Genomic DNA, 20,504 nt, shown 5'->3' with positions numbered 1-20,504 from the left:
AGTATAAATTATTATCACATCCACTTCATATAAAGAGTGATACAGTGATTTGAGTAAATAGTAATATCAAGTTTGGGCTGTACTTCATTTTCTGTCCATTATGAACAAATGAACTGCTGTAAACAGATTTAAATGGAAAAGAAATCACATGGCTTAGGAATAATTACACTATCCTAAAATTATTTAAACATAGATTGTGTTTTTTCACATGTGTGATATTGATAGTTGAAAACATTAAATATTATGTTTTTATGTATAGTACAAATGTTAATTTTGAAAATACATCACTGCTTGCCCAGTTTGATGAAATGTCACACCTACATTACATATTTAAAATCAAACTACTAATGCTGGTAAATTATTTGCATGGCTTTCACTTTCTTGAGGGCACGGTTTAATTTTCTTTGGATTTGCCAACATTGTATTGTACGTTAATATTCTGATATTACAGAATTAGTACAGTAGGTCCCCCTTATGCGGTTTTGCTTTCCGCAGTTTCCAGAACATCCCGGCAGCTTCGGGTCTGGAAGCAGATGATCCTCCTTCTGACGAATCATCAGAAGGTCAATAGTAGCCTAACTTTACCTGAGAGTGCCTACGTCACTCACCCCGCTTGTCTCGTCACATCGGCGTTTTATCATCTCACAACATGGCAAGAAGGGTGAGTACACTCTAATGAGATATTTTGTGAGACACTACATTCACATAACTTTTATTACAGTATACTGTTAAAATTGTTCTATTTTATTATTACTTAGTGTTGTTAATCGCTTGTCAGGCTTAACTGGAGGTTGAAAGTCACCATAGTTGCCTATGCATAGGGAGAAACATAGTATGTATGTATAGGGTTTGATAGGATCAGTCGCAGTTTCAGACGTTTACTGGGTGTCTTGGAATGCAGCCCCTGTGGCTAAAGGGAGACGTCTGTAAATAAAAGAACTTGTTCAAAATAATTTTACCTTAAATTTTCTTTCTTTCTCTCTCTCTCTCTTTCTTTCCTTTTTTTTTTAAAGATTTTATTTATCTGACAGAGAGAGACACAGCGAGAGAGGGAACACAAGCAGGGGGAGTGGGAGAGGGAGAAGGAAGCGCTCCTGAGCAGGGAGCCCGATGCGGGGCTCGATCCTGGGATCATCTGAGCCGAAGGCAGATGCTTAACAACTGAGCCACCCAGGTGCCCCTACCTTAAATTTACTTTAAATGATTTTTCCAGATTACCTTAGCAAATATTTGGTTAATGTCAATTCAATTCAATTCACTAATTCAGTCAACAAATATTTGCATACTCTGCTCCATCATTTTATTTACAGCGTTACTGATTTTTGTTAGCATATTAACCTTAAATCACATTTGGATTGATTGCGTATTCAGCATTTTTGTGTACTTATTCCATCCAGTTCCATTTGGTCAGTGCAGAAACTCACTTATAGCCCCTGAGTGCTGGGTAGGGGCAGACATAGCCGCACCTGGATCATCTTTAAGAGAGGGAGCACTTAACAAAGCCTGGCTGACATTTAGGACCCACCATTTCTGTGTTTTCAACTGTCCTTTTATTTCTGCCAGCAGATTTTCAAGGTACTGTGGCAAAATCAATGATTCTGATCATTTACACTCCATATTTGGAAATTTATTTTGATCATTGATGTAGGAAACAAAGGCAAAAGAAAAATTTCCTTCCTACTTAATGCCCTACTGACAAGTCCTTGAAACAGGCCGACTGACAGTCCTCTAGGAACTCAGCTGCCTCAATGTTAATACTTTCCTAAGAGCAAGACACAATCTTAGCCCTCCTCCTAGGATCCTGTTAGTCTACTCTACCATATAAAAATTCCTTTGGAAAATAGCTTTATCTCTCTCCCCCAAGATACATGTTGGCAATCATCCCCCAAGCATATGACCCACCGATACACGTCGGAAGGGTCTCATGCCTCAGGGTTTATTAAACAGTAATAAATGACCTTTTCCCAACAATAGTTAGCCCTGTCAAGGTCCTGGAAACCTTACTTCCAAAATTTCTTAGAGACTTACTCTATCCCTAACCCTTCCCAACTTGACAGTATATCATGGGCCGCTCCTCATGACCGTGGGGCACCTCTTTCTGTCCACGGGTTCTGTCCCTGTGCTTTAGTAAAATCACCTTTTTGCCCCAAAGATGTTTCAAGAGTTCTTTCTTGGCCATTGGCTTCAAACCCTAACATCTTTCCTACATCACTAGTCATTATTTTATTGCTGTTTCTTTGAAAATACATATATTTTAAAAGTTTGTTAGACTACTACATGGAATTTTACTAGGTCATACAGTTTCTTGTAAGTCATTCTTTTAGAAATATGAGTACCTCTAGTTTTCTGTGTCATTCTTACTAATCAATTTTATAAAAAATAATTTTAAAGATGTTCAAAATAATTTTGATGAACATGTTCCAGGTTAAAGAAAGGTCATCTGCAGTTAAAAAAATAATAATTTCATGAAATTATTTGTCAAACAGTGATTCTTTGTCAAACAACATTTGACATTGTAGGTGGTTCCCTGGGCGGGAGGACAGAAGAATTGGTCTTGTACAGAGCCCACTTAAACCTTTAGGGAATCCTGACTCATGAAAATAGCTGTCTTCATTGTTTCCTTTCTTCTGCTGTAATCAGTTCTTCACACGGAAGGAACCAGAGTGGTTCCTTTAAAACGCAAATCAGATTAATAAGCGGTTCATGGTGACTTTGCAAATGTAACACTTCGGGTGAAAGCTGTTGTCCATAATGAAACACTTGTAGAGATTTTAAAAAGGCAGTCAGATCATGTCCCTCCTTTATGCAAAACACTCTAGCAGCTTAGAATAAACATCAAAACCCTTACCTGGGCTTCAAAACAGTCAGATCACACCACAAACTGGTGACCCCTCTTGTCTGCCAATACTTCCTCTGCATGGCCTCAGCTCCCATCACTCTTGCTTCCTGCCTACCCTTGGCCATGCTGAGTACTCTTCTCATTTAGGTCTTGCATTCCCTGGTCCCTCTGCCTGGAATGCTTTTCCATAACGTATATTTTGGACTTATTCCCTCATTTCTTTTAGGTCTCTACTTCCTCTTAGGCAACCCTTGATCTTCTTAGATAAAATGGCACTACTTGTCACATTCTACCCCTTTAAGTAATACTGTTTTTTCTCGTTAGCTTTAGGTAACTTTCTTCTTAGCTCCTCCGTTTATTGATTTCAGCCTTCATGAGAGCAGGAACTTTGCTGTCTTCATTGCTGTGTCTCTAACATCTTGAACGGTCCCTGTATACCCCACCACCAGCCTCTGTCTTGAATTTTTGTGAATTAGAAAAGGGCACTCCTGCCTCAAAATATTAGGACGCTAACACCTGGTGACCATAGCGATCATTGTAAAACTATATGGTTATTGTGAGACGAAGGACACCCCCCTGGAGATATGCAGTGCATAATATGCGCAGTTGTGAACACTGACTCTGCTCTTGACAGGTTGTACCAATCAGTAAATATTTGTTGAATAAATCTCTTCAAAGAAATACCGGTAAATCTCAATTACCTGGAAAATGTAGCTCTGAAACATGTTTTTAATGGCCATTTTCAGGGTGTCACAAGCCAAAACAAGTTTGGTTGTAGTCTTTGAAATTGCGCAAAAAATGTATCAAGTCAGATGAGACTAAATAGAAAAGTTAAGGAGAATAGGCTTTAACAGATGTTCATTTATGGTTTGAGAGAAAAGGGAAATTTTTCCTTTTGCTCAGATGTCTGTCTTGAAATTCTCACAATTTTTTGCAGACAGTTTGGCTGGCTTCCAAACATACATTGTTGCTTGTCTGGTATGAGGAATGCCATCTGTGCAGTATGGAAGTCCTTTTTCAGAAATGGACTGCTAATTATGCAGGTGCTGCTAAAATGAAATCAGGTGTCAAGCTTACAGTGCTCTAAAATGACTATGTTTCGCTGAAAAAGAATGGCATAATATTGTAAACTGGAATTTAAGCATGGCATATAAGCATTCCATTTTGGGGGTGTTGCAAAGGTCAGATTGCATAGCAAAATTTTAAGGTTTTCAAACTACTTCTACCGTCAATAGTGAGATAAAGCTTCACATTAAGTCAGTGATATAGGCTACATCAAAGTTATGTTTCCTACTAAAATATCTTCCCAGTTATTTTTTCTGAAAAGTCCATGAAAGAGAAACAGTGAGATGAAAAGTATAGCCACCAATTCCAAAATACATAAAGTAGTTTTGCAAAATTAGTCAAAATTAGGTTTAAATAATTATTAAATGGAACCCATTTATTATCAGAATAAACAGGCCTCAGTGGAGGTTTTTAGCTTCCTCCAGAGCAAAATGATGGATTTATTTCCTTTAAATAGATTAATTAAAAGGAAGTTTTACAGGCTTTCAGAGTTTTACCACAGACTCATGATGACACATTCATCTGATACAGTGCTGACTCATATAAAGTAAGGTAGAAAAACCTCAGGCAAGTTTTCAAGTATGCATATAGAGATGTCTACTACAACAAAAAGTCTTCATTAGCATTATAAGAATCTAAATTTGTTATTGCTTATTGTGTGTGACCTATTGCTATTTGCAGTATAATTAATATGTTATATTATTTAATCCTTACAGCATCTCTATTAGAGTCAATTATCTCTGTCCTAGGCTACAGATGAGATAATTGTGTTCAGCAAATTGAAGTGTCTTGCCTAAACTCACATGCCACTGAGTGGCAGAACTGGAGCTCATAATCAAGGCTTTTGAACCCCAAAGACGATGTTTTAACTATTTCAGAAGTAGCCCCTTCTCAAGATAGGTATATTAGGTAGAAGGATTTCCCTTATTAGCTCATCTAATCGCAAAGGAAATGACATTAGCATAGTAAAATCTCATAGTTTACATATTACTTGGTTTCAGCTAGAATTTCAGCCTCTGTAGCCATGACAAACAGGGCCACAAAAGGAAGTTTAAAAGGCTTCTCCTTCATCATGAATTTAGTGGGTCTGTTAAAGCCAAGGAACTTTAAAGCAAGCAGCTTATTCTAACCAATTCTATTGCTCAGTTATCTTGTTTCTCATCCCACAGTGGATTAGGATTATCAAGAAGATATGGGAATGATATTATTGCCAGACACAGGGCTATGAACTGGAAGCTTACGTATCAAAGGAGAATGCAGAAAAATAATAAGTAATTTGGAGCTGTTAAAAGATACACTGAGGAACATTAAGAATTATAAGGGTTTATTTGAGCAAGAAGTGATTCAAATGGGGTAAATGCCAAACTGAAAGTGCTTAGGAGCACTCTCCTGACAGGAGCTGGGGGAAGACACTTTTATAGAGAAGAGAAGAAAATAAGGAAATTATTGATTAGTTGTAGGTTAAATTCCAGTTGGCTGTTTGTGATTGGATGGCGGAGCATTTTGATTTTGTAGCCTGGGGGCATTTACAGGCTTAGGTTTTCATTTGCTTACTTATGTAGGCTGCCACAGTATTAGAGCCACATCGGTCTACTGGCCTCTAAGTTTAAGCGATTTAACAGGGCTAATTGCAGTTGGATGAAAAAAATCTGTGTTATGGTATGATTTGGTTATTAAGGTGTGTTAAAAACAAGACAACAGGCCCAAAATGAAGTGCTAAGCCCTCTGTCACCACACTGAGATTTAATTCCAGTTTCAGTTCTCCCAGAAATGAAATCTTAAACCCGTCAAAAAGGAATCCCCGGATGGGCACTAGTTAGATAATCTGCCTGATAGATCCCTGCCATCTCCTGAAGGAAAGTAACTTTGCGATAACCAACCTGCTTTTTCACCTCATGTAACTTCCTTATTCCTGCTCCCTTCTGCCTATAAAAGTCTTTGATTTTATATGGCTCCGCAGAGCTCTTTTCTGTCTGCTAGATTGAATGCTGCCGGATTTGAATTAAATTTTGATCAAGTAAACCCTTACCGATTTTAATGTGCTCAGTTTATTTTTTTTAATAGCTATAGGGTCAGAGGAGGAAACCGAAGGAGACCCCTAGTGGGCTTCCAGGAGCAATGGGCAACTAGACACAGGTGGCTGCTGAGCCCCCTGAGCTCACTACTCTCTCAGCCCCTGGAGGGCCTGGGTAGGCCTCTCTCAGGCCCTGGCTCCTCACCTTTTGCATTTAGTGCTTTCGGACCTTGAGTATTTCTTTTTCTGGACAGGGTCCTTAGGCTGGCCAGAGTCAGCATGGGTCCAGCTTAGAAACCACATGGGGTCTGGTGTCAGACTGGGTCCAACTTAAGCTGGAATTAGGTTCAGTATGAGGCCTCTGAGAAGTAAAATTTTGTTTTAAGGCTGAACAAGCAGTTTAACCTTAACAAAGGTTATCTTGAATTACAGTAGCCACAGTGGAGAACTTTTTACCTAGACATGCTTACCCATTTGTAAGGTGCCCTAGAGTAAAAGGGGTCTTAGCCAAGCACTCACTATGAAGGGTAGAGGGGAAATTATTTTTCCTTCTGTACAGTTTTTGGTGACCAGGATGAGATCCACTGAGATACCCCACTTGCTCCAGAGCCTGCCAAGGGCATCCTGGGAAAACTGTAAAAATCAGCAAAGGGTGAGAATTCTTACCAAAGCCAGTTCTCCCAGATCTCTATCTGTGGTGCCAGGTCAAGAGAGAAAGGTAAAATTTTACATTGTTCCTTTCATATTGGCAGGCAAAAAAACATTAGATCTTTGAACTGTGACTTGTGATTTTGCTTTGTGGTACTCATCAGTTGTTCATCCTTTCTTTGTCTTCTCATTTGTCTCAGTTCGTGTCCTAAGAACTTGATCTTGCTGCCTAATTAGGGTATATGGGTTCTTGCCTGTGCAGGCAGATCAACCATCAGGTTGGTGGCTCCCAAAACACAGGCAGCTAGAGTTTTGGGTTGCACTCCGTTTGTGGTGAGGATCTAACTGCCTGCTGGCGGGGTGGAGGGGGTGGCAGTTGTCTAAATCTTTCTTTCTTTTGGTTATCTTTGGGTGTAGCTCTGGATGTTAGAAGGGTAGCATCATTTGCACCTCTTTGGGGATGCCTCTTGTGTATGTTGGATTTTTCAATACTGACAGGAATATTTACTCTTTGTCTCAGCTGAAATTGGACAAAATACTTGAAAGAATTTTTTTTTTTAAGTTTTTATTTATTTGACAGAGAGAGACACAGCAAGAGAGGGAACACAAGCAGGGGGAGTGGGAGAGGGAGAAGCAGACTCCCCGCTGAGCAGGGAGCCTGATGTGGGGCTCGATCCTAGGACCGTGGGATCATGACCTGAGCTGAAAGCAGACGCCCAGCACCTGGGCCACCCAGGAGCCCCTTGAAAGAATTTTTTGAAGTAGCTCTATGGTCAGAAGTTGGCCAGATTGGAAGCTTATATTCAGAACCTGACAGGAACTTTTTTTTTAGTTCTTCTCCCCTAAACTTCGATGAAATTATGTACCTAGAGAAAAAGGAAAATATTCTGAAGCCTTTGTGGAAGGATTTACTAAAACATTACAAAGACACAGAGTTCTAAATCTAGAATATAGGAATCTTTTGACTTCCATCTTAGTTGAAGTTCTTCTCCCTGATACAAAGAAGCAAATTGAGGATAATATAGTTGGATAGGTGGGTTAGCCAAAATATCATTCAGATTGCAACACAGTTCTTTGAGGAATTAAAAGTAACTGTACTTGTCTAACAAATTGAGTCTTTATAAGGACAGAAATGCAGCTCTAGAAACAATTCAAAGTCCACCTGTCCTTTTTACCAGTCCCCAAACCTCCTCACTCATCTTAAAAGGCTTACAGATATTATAAAAGATCTAGATTTATGTATGTATGTATGTATTTATTATTTAAATTCAAGTTAGATGACATATGATGGACGGTTGGTTTTAGGAGTAGAATTTAGTGATTCATCACTTACATAGAATCCCCAGTGCTCATCCCAACAAGTGCACTCCTTAAATCCCATAATACCCATCACTCATTTAGTCCATCCCCCGCTCACCTCCCCTCCAGCAACCCTCAGTTTGTTCTCTTAACTATAGAGTCTTGTGTGGTTTGTCTCCCTCTCTGTTTTCATCTTATTTTATTTTTCCTTCCCTTCCCTATGTTCATCTGTTTTGTTTCTTAAATTTCACAAAGGAGGAAAATCATATGGTATTTCTCTTTCTCTGACTGACTTATTTCACTTAGCATTAACACACTCTAGTTCCATTCACGTTGTTGCAAATGGCAAGATTTCATTCTTTTTGATGGTGAACGCGCGCACATACACACACACACACACACATCTTTATCCATTCGTCAGTCGATGAACATTTGGGCTCTTGCTGTAATTGTTCTGTTGTTGATAGTGCTGCTATAAACATTGGGGTGCATGTGCCCCTTCAAATCACTATTTTTGTATCCTTTGGCTAAATATCTAGTAGTGCAATTGCTGGGTTGTAGGGTAGTTCTATTTTTAACTTTTTGAGGAACCTCCATACTGTTTTCCACAGTGGCTGCCCAAGTTTGCATTCCCAGCAACAGTGTAAGAGGGCTCCTTTTTCTCTACCTCCTCACCATTACTTGGTGTTTCTTGTGTTGTTGATTTTAGCCATTCTGACAGGTGTGAGGTGGTATCTCATTGTGGTGTTCATTTATATCTCCCTGATGATGAATGATGTTGAGCATTTTTTCATGTGTCTGTTGGCCATTTGGATGTCTTCTTTGGAAAAATGTCTGTTCATCTCTTCTGCCCATTTCCTGACTGGATTATTTATTTTTGGGGTGTTGATTTTTTTTTAAAGATTTTATTATTTGAGAGAGAGTGAGAGAGAGCATGAGAGGGGAGAGGGTCAGAGGGAGAAGCAGACTCCCCACTGAGCGGGGAGCCCGATGGGGGACTCGATCCCAGGACTCCAGGATCATGACCTGAGCCAAAGGCAGTCGCTTAACCAACTGAGCCACCCAGGCACCGTGGGGTGTTGATTTTGATGAGTTCTTTACAGATTTTGGTTACTAGCCCTTTGTCTGACAAGTCATTTGCAAATATCTTCTCCCATTCTGTCAATTGCCTTTTAGTTTTGTGGATTGTTTCCTTCGCTTGGCAGAAGTTTTTTTTATCTTGATAAAGTCCCAATCATTCATTTTTGCTTTTGTTTCCCTTTCCTCTGGAGACGTGTCTAACAAGAAGTTGCTGCAGCCGAGGTCAAAGAGGTTGCTGCTTGCTTTCTTCTCTAGAATTTTGATGGTTTCCTGTCTTACATTTAAGTTGTTAATCCATTTTGAATTTATTTTTGTGTATAGTATAAGTGGTCCAGTTTCATTCTTTTGCAGGTAGCTGTCCAGTTTTCCCAACAACATTTGTTGAAGAGACTGTCTTTTTTTTTCCATTGGATATTCTTTCCTGCTTTGTTGAAAATTAGTTGACCATATAGCTGTGGGTCCATTTCTGGGTTTTCTATTCTGTTCCATTGATCTATGTGTCTTTTTTTCACCAGTATCATACTGTCCTGATGATTACAGCTTTGTAAATACAGCTTGAAGTCTGGGATTGTTGATACCTCCCACTTTGCTTTTCTTTTTCAAGGTTGCTTTGGCTATGCTGGGTCTTTTGTGATTCCATACAAATTTTAGGATGGTTTGTTCTAGCTCTGTGAAAAAAAATTGATTGTATTTTGATAGGGATTGCATTAAATGTGTAGATTGCTATACATTCCTTTGGCTACTAGGGGTCTTTTCTGGTTCCACACAAATTTTAGGATTGTTTTTTCTCCTGCGAAAAATGCTGGTGTTATTTTGATAGGGATTGCAAAGAACATGTAGATTGCTTTGGGTAGTATAGACATTTTAACAATACTTGTTCTTCCAATCCATGAGCATGAGATGTTTTTCCATTTCTTTGTGTCTTCTTCAGTTTCTTTCATAAGTGTTCTATAGTTTTCAGAGTATAGATCTTTACCTCTTTGGTTAGGTTTATTCCTAGGTATCTTATGATTTTATAAAAGATCTGGAGTTAGATAACAAAAGCCCTTCTTGGAGAAACTTGCATCCTTTCTCTGTGCCTCTGAGGTGGTCTCCTCAGGGAAGCCACAGCCATAAGATCTATGCTTCTGTCTATATATTTATGTATGTCTATGTATGTAAAACATGTGATTTTTTTTTAACCTCCAGATTGTATTGCTAAAACTAATTTATAAAGAACTCTATTTAACTGGCTTAAAGAAAGTAATAAAGAATACTCTCAGTGCCTGGGTGGCTCATTCATTTGAGCATCTGACTTTTGATTTTGGCTCAGGTCATGATCTCAGGGTCGTGAGATCGAGCCCTGCTCGAGGGGAGTCTGCTTGGGATTCTCTCTCTTCCTCTCCCCCAGGCCCTACAACTCCTTCTCTCTCTCTCTCTCTCTCTCTCTGTCTCTCTAAAATAAATAAATAAATCTTAAAAAAAATATTCTCAGAAATATAGAAACTAACCCAAATGGTTTTCAACTTCATGTAGGCCAGGATAATCTTCAGTAAATAAAAGTTAGTTTGTTGTTTTAATTAAAACAGCCATATCTTTAGAACTATCAATATTGAATATAATGTAGGCATACAACTTTTATTCTACTTAAGTTTACTGAAAGTCAAATAAGTTCACGTTAATCTCTGTTACAGAATTTCTCAGCAAGAAAGAGAACTTAAGATGATGGTAAACATTTAGTGTCTCATAAAATTTTCATGAGTAATCTAAGCATTGTATTAAGAACAAGTAAGTAAGGTCACCTGGGTGGCTCAGTAGGTTAAGCGGCAGCCTTTGGCTTAGGTCATGATCTCAGAGTCCCTCCATAGAGCCCTGCATCCATCAGGCTCCCTGCTCAGCCGGCAGTCTGCCTCTCCTCTACCTCTGCTCTTCCCCCTGCTCATGCTTGCTCTCTCTCTCTCTCGCTCACTCTCTCTCTCAAATAAATAAATAAAATCTTAAAAAAAAGAACTAAGTAGACAATAAGTAAAAGTTTATTGATAAGCTTTTCAACAGTCATTATGTTTTATAATATATCTACTTAAAAATAGTTTCCAGAACCTTTTTGCTAACTTGAAACCTTACAGTTATACTTACATAAGTTAAATGATGAATATTCATTGAGTGTCTAGATCATTTCCAAATAAGATAAAGTGCTGAAACATTAATTACTGAATGCAGGTTCATACACTTTGGACTACTCTTTACTAAGGAACTAAAGATACCAGGGCCTAGTAGTAGACATGTTTTGTTCACATTGGAAAATTTACTATGAAGAATATACTTCCAGAAATTATAAAATGCATTTATAAATTTTCCGGTCAACAGAATGCTAGGGTTCCAAACAGTCCACAATTGCTTACTTCTTAGTTTTCATTAGGAATTATGGTTCTAATGGCTAAAATTCTACTCAGTATATGTAATTAAAACTACTTAGAAATAATAAGAGTGAAAGGAAACAACTGTGTACAAAAAGTAGGTAAGGAAAGTAAAATTACTGGTTGTTCCAGAATGAGAAAAAGGAAAAAAAAAACAACTTTAGGACAAAAACTGAATGGATATAAAAAAGTTGTAGAAGGTTTGTGGAAAAGGAATCTTGGGAAAGGAATTTTATGTGGTCAAGCTGGCTAAGATTGGAATAGACTTATTCAAGTTTTTTAAAAATGAGTTTTAATATCCAAAGTACACTGGTGCAAAACTAGAATCTGGTTTTCTCTCTGTTTTTTTTTTTTTTTTAATTCTATTTATTTGACAGAGAGACACAGTGAGAGAGGGAACACAAGCAGGGGGACTGGGAGAGGGAGAAGCAGGCTTCCCGTGGAGCAGGGAGCCTGATGGCGGGGCTCTGTCCCGGGACCCTGGGATCACGACCTGAGCTGAAGGCAGACGCTTAATGACTGAGCCACCCAGGCGCCCCTGGTTTTCTCTCTGTTAAAAGAACAAAGTTTTCTTAGATTATTGGTCTGCTCTTAATAAGAAATTGTAAACAAAGATTTTTCTTTACCTTTTGTGTTTTACCAAAATAATTTACTATGCTTCCCATTGTCTTTATCAGGCCTCCAACTACTTAAGAAAACCCAGTCTTCTCCCTATTAGAAGAGCTAAATTTCATTCACAACTGTGTAATCTTCTGCTCTTGTCTTTGACATCTCCTATTGTCATTTTGGTTAGATAGAAAATTAAGTATTATTTCATAATGATTGTGAATTCTTCTGCATGTAATTTAAAATTTTAATAGCAAAATGAAACTATTGTATAGCTATATATTTTTAGTGAGTGATTCAGTAGTAAATAAACCATAATACATTTTTAACTAACGTAACCATTAAAATATGCAATTCAACAAAACTATGTAGGATAAAAAACATTGGATTTTACCCAGCATTCATTAATGAGTGATTACTTTTATGTTAACATAGGACTATTTCCTTATCCCAACCCTGTCATGTAATTATCTGTCTAGAGCTTAGTTCAATGACTTGTTATGTGTGTTCCTTAGCTTATAACTGAATATTTAATTTATATTAATCTACTTTTGCTCACTGATAAATTTTTTTTTTAATTTTTAATTTCTTCTAGAAGTTTAGATCAAATACAGTACCCCAGGGTCCTGCTTTTACAGCTTCAATTGATTCCAAATGCCAGTGGATTTACTGAGGCTTCTATCTGAGTATATGAATTAGGAGCATTCCCACCTGTGACATAATAGTAAGTTGTTGCAGGGACTACTTTCAGTAATCCAGGCCTTCTAATGTTTGGGTAAGCTTTAAAGGCGACAGAGACTAATTTGAATTATAATATAATTTATCATTCTTCTGTATCCAAGGAGGTAATACACTGTCTGAACCTGTCTCACAGTTTTAAGTTTTTGTCTACACTTAACATAGTTATAAAACAGCTTCCCCTAGCAGAGTGTAAATAGTTTTTTTTCCCATTTAGCGACATCCCCCCCCAAAATTTTATCATCCACATCACATGACAGGAGACTGGAAAGAACATTATCAAGAGAGAAGGATTCATTTTTTAGATTTTATTTATTTCTTTGACAGAGAGAGACACAGTGAGAGAGGGAACACAAGCAGGGGGAGTGGGAGAGGGAGAAGCCGGCCTCCCATGGAGCAGGGAGCCCGATGCGGGGCTCAATCCCAGGACCCTGGGATCATGACCTGAGCCGAAGGCAGACACTTAACGACTGAGCCACCCAGGCGCTCCAAGAGAGAAGGATTCAATCAGTTTCTACTGAAATCTTTACCCTTTGTCTGCGAACCCCACCCACTCTCCTTATAAACATTTGGCAATTTGTGACATTTTACATATATGAAGAGAAGATTTCACGTCCCAGTAAATATCAACACCATATTTTTCCTATGTATCCAATAGAGAAAAAAGGAAAAAAAAATCTAAGAAAATAAGAACAAATCCAAAAGGTAAGGAAAGGAGCGTTTAGTGTTGCTGAATGCACGATGACCGATGCTGAAGTATTGGCTAATCCTGGGGCAGTCAGTACTCTAAATTCCCTGTGGTAATGAGGGGCTCCTGGATGCCTACAAACTAGAATGAAGCAAACCTTATGAATATATAGTATATCAAGAATATAATCAATACTCATCTGTCAATAGCAAAAAATGTTATTTCTTCCTTTTGCCTTTTATTAGTTTTTTTTTTTTTTAACTTTGTATTTTGAATTCTCTTAAGGACCTTAGGGAAAAAGGAGCTCCCTTATTATTTGATTTTCTTTTTCATTTTGGTGACTCTTTCTCCTTCCAAAATTCCATTTAACAAAAATATTTCTGGAGCAAGGCAGTGTATAAACAATAAAAATATGCCAGTTGTTTAACATTTTCTCACCTTCAGGCTCAGTAGTAAATTATGATATTTTATACACTTCTGTCATGGATTTCCATTCTGAAACTGCTCGCTGAACTTGATATTGTGATTGCATCTAGACTCCACTCTACCTTGTCCTTCAGAAATCTCAGTGGGTGAAAAGGTGTGAGGTGGGTTTTCCAAATGTCAGTATTGGTGGATGTATTCTCTGACCCACAGAATCTGTTAAGGCTGAAGGAACCAGAATCTGCTGATGGTCAGAAGTCAGTTTTTAATACACATCCTTGATGTTGGAGCTTAGACTGAAATTGGAGAGACACAGGCAGGTTGGCCCCCATTTTCCCAAGTATTTATTTTTTATTTATTTATTTTTAAGATTTTATTTATTTATTTCAGAGGGGGAGAGAGGGTGCGCCAGAGAGAGCACTAGCGGGGTGAGGGGCAGAGGCATAGGGAGAAACAGACTTCCCGCTGAGCAGGGAGACCAACCAAGGGACTCGATTCCAGGACCCTGGGATCATGACCTGAGCGAAGCCAGAGGCTTAACTGACTGAGACACCCAGGCGTCCCTCCTCAAGTATTTAAATTGCTCTTTTTCAAAACTATCACTTTAAGTTCTAACCTTTGAGAGCACATTTTTTTCCTAGGATATTACCATATTATAAATCACTCAGAGTGATAATTTTTCCTTGTGAAACAGGAAATAAGAGAATACAAATTATTTATTTTCATAAGTTTGGAAACATGGCAAGAAACGAGGAGGATTTGAATAAAGACAGAAGGTGAAAATTCCTAATTAAGCTATACTTTGTAATTTTGTTATATGGCTGAACAAGACCAATACAAATAGTGCTTTATAAACACAGAATTTCATCTGACACATTTTTAATTTATATTTTTAATTCAAGCATAATTTCTTATTTTCCAATATCATACCCCTGGCTTTCTACTAGAAATTCATAATAATGCCTTACACTGGATTTAATGTTAGGTTCCCTGTTCTTTGGGGAGCATGTTTGCTCTCCATTTCTCCTTCTGTCTGGTGTCTATATTTCAATTACTACTACCTCATTAGTCAGTGAATTGCCTTTTATTGTTGGTAGTAGGTCTTCTTCTAAAATGTCTATAAACCCAGTTCCTGGAAATTCAGTATAATGTTAAGTATTTTTAGTCTTACATGGAAAATAATTGCGCAAAATTGCCAACTAAAATGGTATCTCTTTCACAGTCAAAGTAACATTTCACAAAGTAGTCATATTTAATATTTAACAATTATGATGGCCTTGTATTAAGAATTCTTTGATTAATTCAAAATATAATCCAGTGTACATTTCCCATTAATCAGTTTTATATAAAACATTTAAAGGGTTATTTATGGCTACAGGTCTTATATGGCTCAATGAATTTTTTTGGAGGAAAATGATTTCCTTTTCTTTCTAGCTAAACTGCCATATAGAAGATGTTAACATATCATTGTGGCTTACCTCCAGCCTCCCAGTAGCACCAGACCCTGGAGTCATGCTCTACTTTTTCCACATGTATATCCAGATCTTTAAACCCTGGGTTATGGTTTTGCTCTTGTTGCTAACATTTTAACTCATGCACCACAGTGGGTTGTATTTGTTTGTTTGCTTTTGTACCTTTCAGGAACACTTTTCTGGCAGAATACATTCCTTCTTTTGCTTGAACCCCCTTTCCTGTCAGTGTTTTCCGAGACTACATCTGGTCCTCTTTGAGATTCTCACTCAGGCTCTGCTGAGTTTCACAGGTTTTGCTCTGCATCAGGGAGCTAGCTCTCTGAGAGGATGACATATGTATGGGTTGAAATCAAAGCAGTTGAACTGAAATTCAGGAACAGTTGTTATTGACTCTTATTCTCTTTTACCACTTTTCTGAACATGGATATATTTTAATTAGAAAAAAAATTGCCCAAATTAAACTATTGGCTTTTCTTCCGAAACCATGGGGCAAACCTTTTGCCTTATGAAATGCTTTATAACCCCATTCTTGCTCATTCTTTAGTGTATTCAATATAAACACTATTTTTAGATCTTTGCCATACTTTGTTTACTATTTTGAATGAAATAATATATTTATAAGGTGTATGTTTGTATTGAGGGTGAAAAATGAATATTTTACTTTAATTCAAATGAATTATTTTCACCAATTGTTTGCTTCCTTATATGGTTCAGAGCTGCTTCGTAAATCACTTTTTCTCAATGGAAAGAGTTAAAATTCCCTGGAAATGGATTTTCATGTAAATATGCTGAGACAGGAAAAGAAAGAAAATAACAGAATTTAATGTGTTTAGTTAAACATAAACTAGGTAAGAGCTTGCAAACAATTGAAAATGTAATTTTTTTAGGTATTTTTTTTAGTTTTCAACTATTATTAGAACTTTGTATAAAACTTGAGATTGAGATAGGAATGTCTTCTGTAAAGTTGCAAACTGAAGAGGGGAATACATTTCCAGTATATACTGATATTTCAGTAGTGCCAGGCTTCCATATGAAATGTGATAACTATAGTGAGGTACAATTTTTTTAATTGACTGAGTTTTATTAATTCTACTTCAAATATGTAAAGTTATGCTTCCATTTCACTTTTATAAATTTGTTTTTCCTTTATGTACTTAGAGAATTCATGACCAACATGACTATTTGTGCATTTTAGACTTTCACTACATAAGCTATTTCCCATGAACTTTAACAGGTGGCATTCACATCATGCGTATTCAGGCTGCCCAGTGATGGCAAATGCAAAGTGTCAGGTCCAGACATATAAAAAGTATTGTTTTCCTAGACACTTTTCCTGTAATAGGACACATCTCCACCTGGAACAAATCCACTGATACTTCAAAGTGTAATAAATCCCATCCAAACTTATTAGCTCTTTCATTACCTAGACTGACTTCTCCTGTGTTATGTCCTACTCAAATTATACCACTGCAGGTTACAATTCTAAGTCAAAATTGTATCTTCCTTCTGACTCCTTTCCTTCCTTCACACTCAAACTGATGGTAGATAGTTCAGTTAACTCCACTGTAATCTTTGCTCTGCGACTCCGTCTTTGTTCTTATTACCTTGACAAAGACACTCATTATTATTAGACAACTGGGTGATTTTATCTTTCTCCAGAAAGAATTCAAGTTTGCGTCTGGCATTCTTTTAGGCTAGGAGCACATAACCTTCATCCAGTTAGGAATGAGTTAATTTGTAGCTGAGTTTGTCTGTTTGAGGATGATCTATTTCTAATTTATCCTTATTCCAGGGTATGACTCTGTGAGCTTCTCTTTATTGGAAACAGAACTCTTATGTTTTTTCCATATTCCACACCTACTCATTTAGCCCCTTCAGATTATAGAAAGATTGCTGAGATTCTGATCCTGTCAGTTACTTCATTCAGCTCATTTAGCTTCCAAGCTGATGCTTAGAATCAGCAAATGGTTTGATTACTTTCTTTCTCCTCAAGACTGAGGCTTAGCAAGTCCTACCTTTCTTACTCTCTAATGTCTTCAAACTTAATTTTTTTTTGATAAGAAGTGCACATAACATAAAATATACCCTTTTAAAGTGAACAATACAGTGTCATTTAGTACATTCATAAGGTTGTGCAACCATTCCTTCTACCTTATTCACAAACATTTAATGATCCTAAAAGAAAATCCTATAACCACAAAGCAGTTACTTTCCATTACTGCCCTCACCCTCCAGCCCCTACAAACCATCAATTTTAAGTATCTATGAATTTACCTATTTTGGGTATTTCATATGCATGGAATCATATAATATGCAACCTTTTTGTCTGACTTCTTTCACTTAATAGGTTTTTAAGATTCATTTATGTTGACCATGTATTCATACTTCATTTTTATGGCTGGATAATATTCCACTGTATGTATAGATGACATTTTGTTGATCCAGTCATCTATTGATAGACATTTGGGCTGTTTTCACCTTTTGGTTATTGCAGATAGTGTTGCTATAAACACACATGTCCAAGTATTTGTTAAATACCTGTTTTCAGTTCTTTTGGGTATATATCTAGAAATGGAATTCTGGGTCACATGGGAATTCTGTGTTTATTTTTTTGAAGAATTACATACTGTTTTTTACAATAGCGGAATGATTTTACATTTTTACCAGCAATGTATGAAATTCTGATTTCTCTACATCCTTGCTAATAGTTATTATATGCTGTTTTGTTTCTGTTGGTTTTTTTTTAAATAGTAACCATTCTAATCTCTAATGACTAATGTTGAGCTTCTTTTCATGTGATTGTTGGTCATTTGTGTATCTTATTTGGAGAAATAGCTACTTAAGCCTTTGACTTATTTTTAAATTGGGCAGTTTGACTTTGTCGTTGTTGAGTTGTAAAAGCTCTCTGTATATTCTGGATTTCTACATTTATAAGATAATATGATTTGCAAACATTTTCTCACATTCTATAAGTTGTCTTTTCATTTCTTAGCAGTGTCCTTTAATGAATGAAAGTTTTTCATTTTTATAAAGTCCAATTTAACTCTTTTTTTCTTCTTCTTTCATTCATGTTTTTGGTGTTATATCTAAGAATCCACTGCCAAATTCAAGGTCATGAAGAAACAATCCTATATTTTCCTATAACAGTCTTACAGTTTTAGTTCTTATGTTTAGGTTGTTCATTTTGAGTTATTTTTTTAATATGGTGTAAGGTAGGGATTCAGCTTTATTCTTGTATATGAAGTATCTAAGTATCTTAGCATAGTTTTTTTTTTTTTGTAGTTTCAAGTTTTTATTTAAATTCCATTTAACATACAGTGTAATTTTAGTTTCAGGAGTAGAATTTAGTGATTCATTACTTACATCAGCACAGTTTCTGAAAAGGCTGTTGGGGTGCCTGGGTGGCTCAGTAAGCTAAACATCCAATTCTTGGTTTCGGCTCAGGTCATGATCTCACGGTCGTGAGACTGAATTCCACATAGGGCTCTGCACTCAGTGTGGACTCTGCTTCGGATTCTCTCTCCCTCTCCCTCCCACTCACACACTCCCTCTCTCTCTCTTAAATAAATAAATACATGAATAAAAACTTTAAAAAAAAGAAAAGACTGTTCTTTTCCTTTTGAATGACCTTGGCACTCTTGTCAAAAATCATTTGGATATAGATGTACATATGGGTTTATTTCTGAACTCTCAATTCTATTCCATTGGTTTGTATTTCTAGCCTATGTTAATACTACACTATTTTGATTACTGTAGCTTTGTAGTAAATGTTACCAATTAGAATATGAGTCCTCCAACTTTTTTCTTCTTCTGTATTGTTTTAGCTCTTTAGGGCCCTTGTAATTCCATATGAATGTGAAGATTAACTTTCCCATTTCTGCAAAAAAGACCATTAGAATTTTGATATAGATAATGTTAAATCTGTAGATCACTTTGAGTAGTATTGCAATCTTTTTTTAAATTTTTTATTGTTATGTTAATCACCATATATTACATCATTAGTTTTTGATGTAGTGTTCCATGATTCATTGTTTGTGCATAACACCCAGTGCTCCATGCAGAATGTGCCCTCTTTAATACCCATCACCAGGCGAACCCATCCCCCTACCCTCCTCCCCTCTAGAACCCTGTTTGTTTTTCAGAGTCCATCGTCTCTCATGGTTCGTCTCCCCCTCTGACTTACTCCCCTTCATTCTTCCCCTCCTGCTGTCTTCTTTTTCTTTTTTCTTAACATATGTTGCATTATTTGTTTCAGAAGTACAGATCTGTGATTCAGCAGTCTTGCACAATTCACAGCACTCACCATAGTACATACCCTACCCAATGTCTATCACCCAGCCACCCCATCCCTCCCATCCCCCACCACTCCAGCAACCCACTCAGTTTGTTTCCTGAGGTTAAGAATTCCTCATATCAGTGAGGTCATATGATACATGTCTTTCTCTGATTGACTTATTTCACTCAGCATAACCCCCTCCAGTTCCATCCATGTCGTTGCAAATGGCAAGATCTCATTCCTTTTGATGGCTGCATAATATTCCATTGTGTATATATACCACCTCTTCTTTATCCATTCATCTGTGGATGGACATCTTGGCTCTTTCCACAGTTTGGCTATTGTGGACATTGCTGCTATAAACATTGGGGTGCACGTACCCCTTCGGATCCCTACATTTCTATCTTTGTGGTAAATACCCAGTAGTGCAATTGCTGGATCGTATGGTAGCTCTATTTTCAACTGTTTGAGGAACCTCCATACTGTTTTCCAGAGGGGTTGCACCAGCTTGCATTCCCACCAACAGTGTAGGAGGGTTCCCCTTTCTCCACATCCCCGCCAACATCTGTCGTTTCCTGACTTGTTAATTTTAGCCATTCTGACTGGTGTGAGGTGGTATCTCATTGAGGTTTTAATTTGGATTTCCCTGATGCCGAACGATGTTGAGCACTTTTTTGTGTGTGTTGGCCATTTGGATGCCTTCTTTGGAAAAATGTCTGTTCATGTCTTCTGCCCATTTCTTGATTGGATTATTTGTTCTTTGGGTGTTGAGTTTGATAAGTTCTTTATAGATTTTGGATACTAGCCCTTTATCTGATATGTCATTTGCAAATATCTTCTCCCATTCTGTCGGTTGTCTTTTGGTTTTGTGGACTGTTTCTTTTGCTGTGCAAAAGCTTTTTATCTTGATGAAATCCCAATAGTTCATTTTTGCCCTTGCTTCCCTTGCCTTTGGCACTG

At 37.3% G+C, this 20,504-nt stretch overlaps 1 protein-coding gene across 2 annotated transcripts in view; it reads left to right on the top strand.

Annotated features, from left to right (window-relative positions):
- Positions 1-617: 617 nt before the first annotated feature.
- Positions 618-20,504, top strand: part of AGMO (alkylglycerol monooxygenase) — a 393,108-nt gene continuing 373,221 nt past the window's right edge. For both annotated transcript variants that reach the window (XR_012380236.1, XM_025873380.2), the window contains exon 1: positions 618-661. The gene's annotated coding sequence lies outside the window, so the exon portion shown is untranslated. The remainder of the gene's footprint in view (positions 662-20,504) is intronic.

This window comes from Callorhinus ursinus, unplaced genomic scaffold (genome assembly GCF_003265705.2).
Source record: "Callorhinus ursinus isolate GAN/ISIS: 27379988/994484 unplaced genomic scaffold, GSC_fseal_2.0 scaffold12, whole genome shotgun sequence".
In the NCBI taxonomy this organism is placed as follows: domain Eukaryota; kingdom Metazoa; phylum Chordata; class Mammalia; order Carnivora; family Otariidae; genus Callorhinus; species Callorhinus ursinus.
Note: the sequence above shows the minus strand (reverse complement) of the source record. Positions and strands in the feature narration are given on the sequence as shown.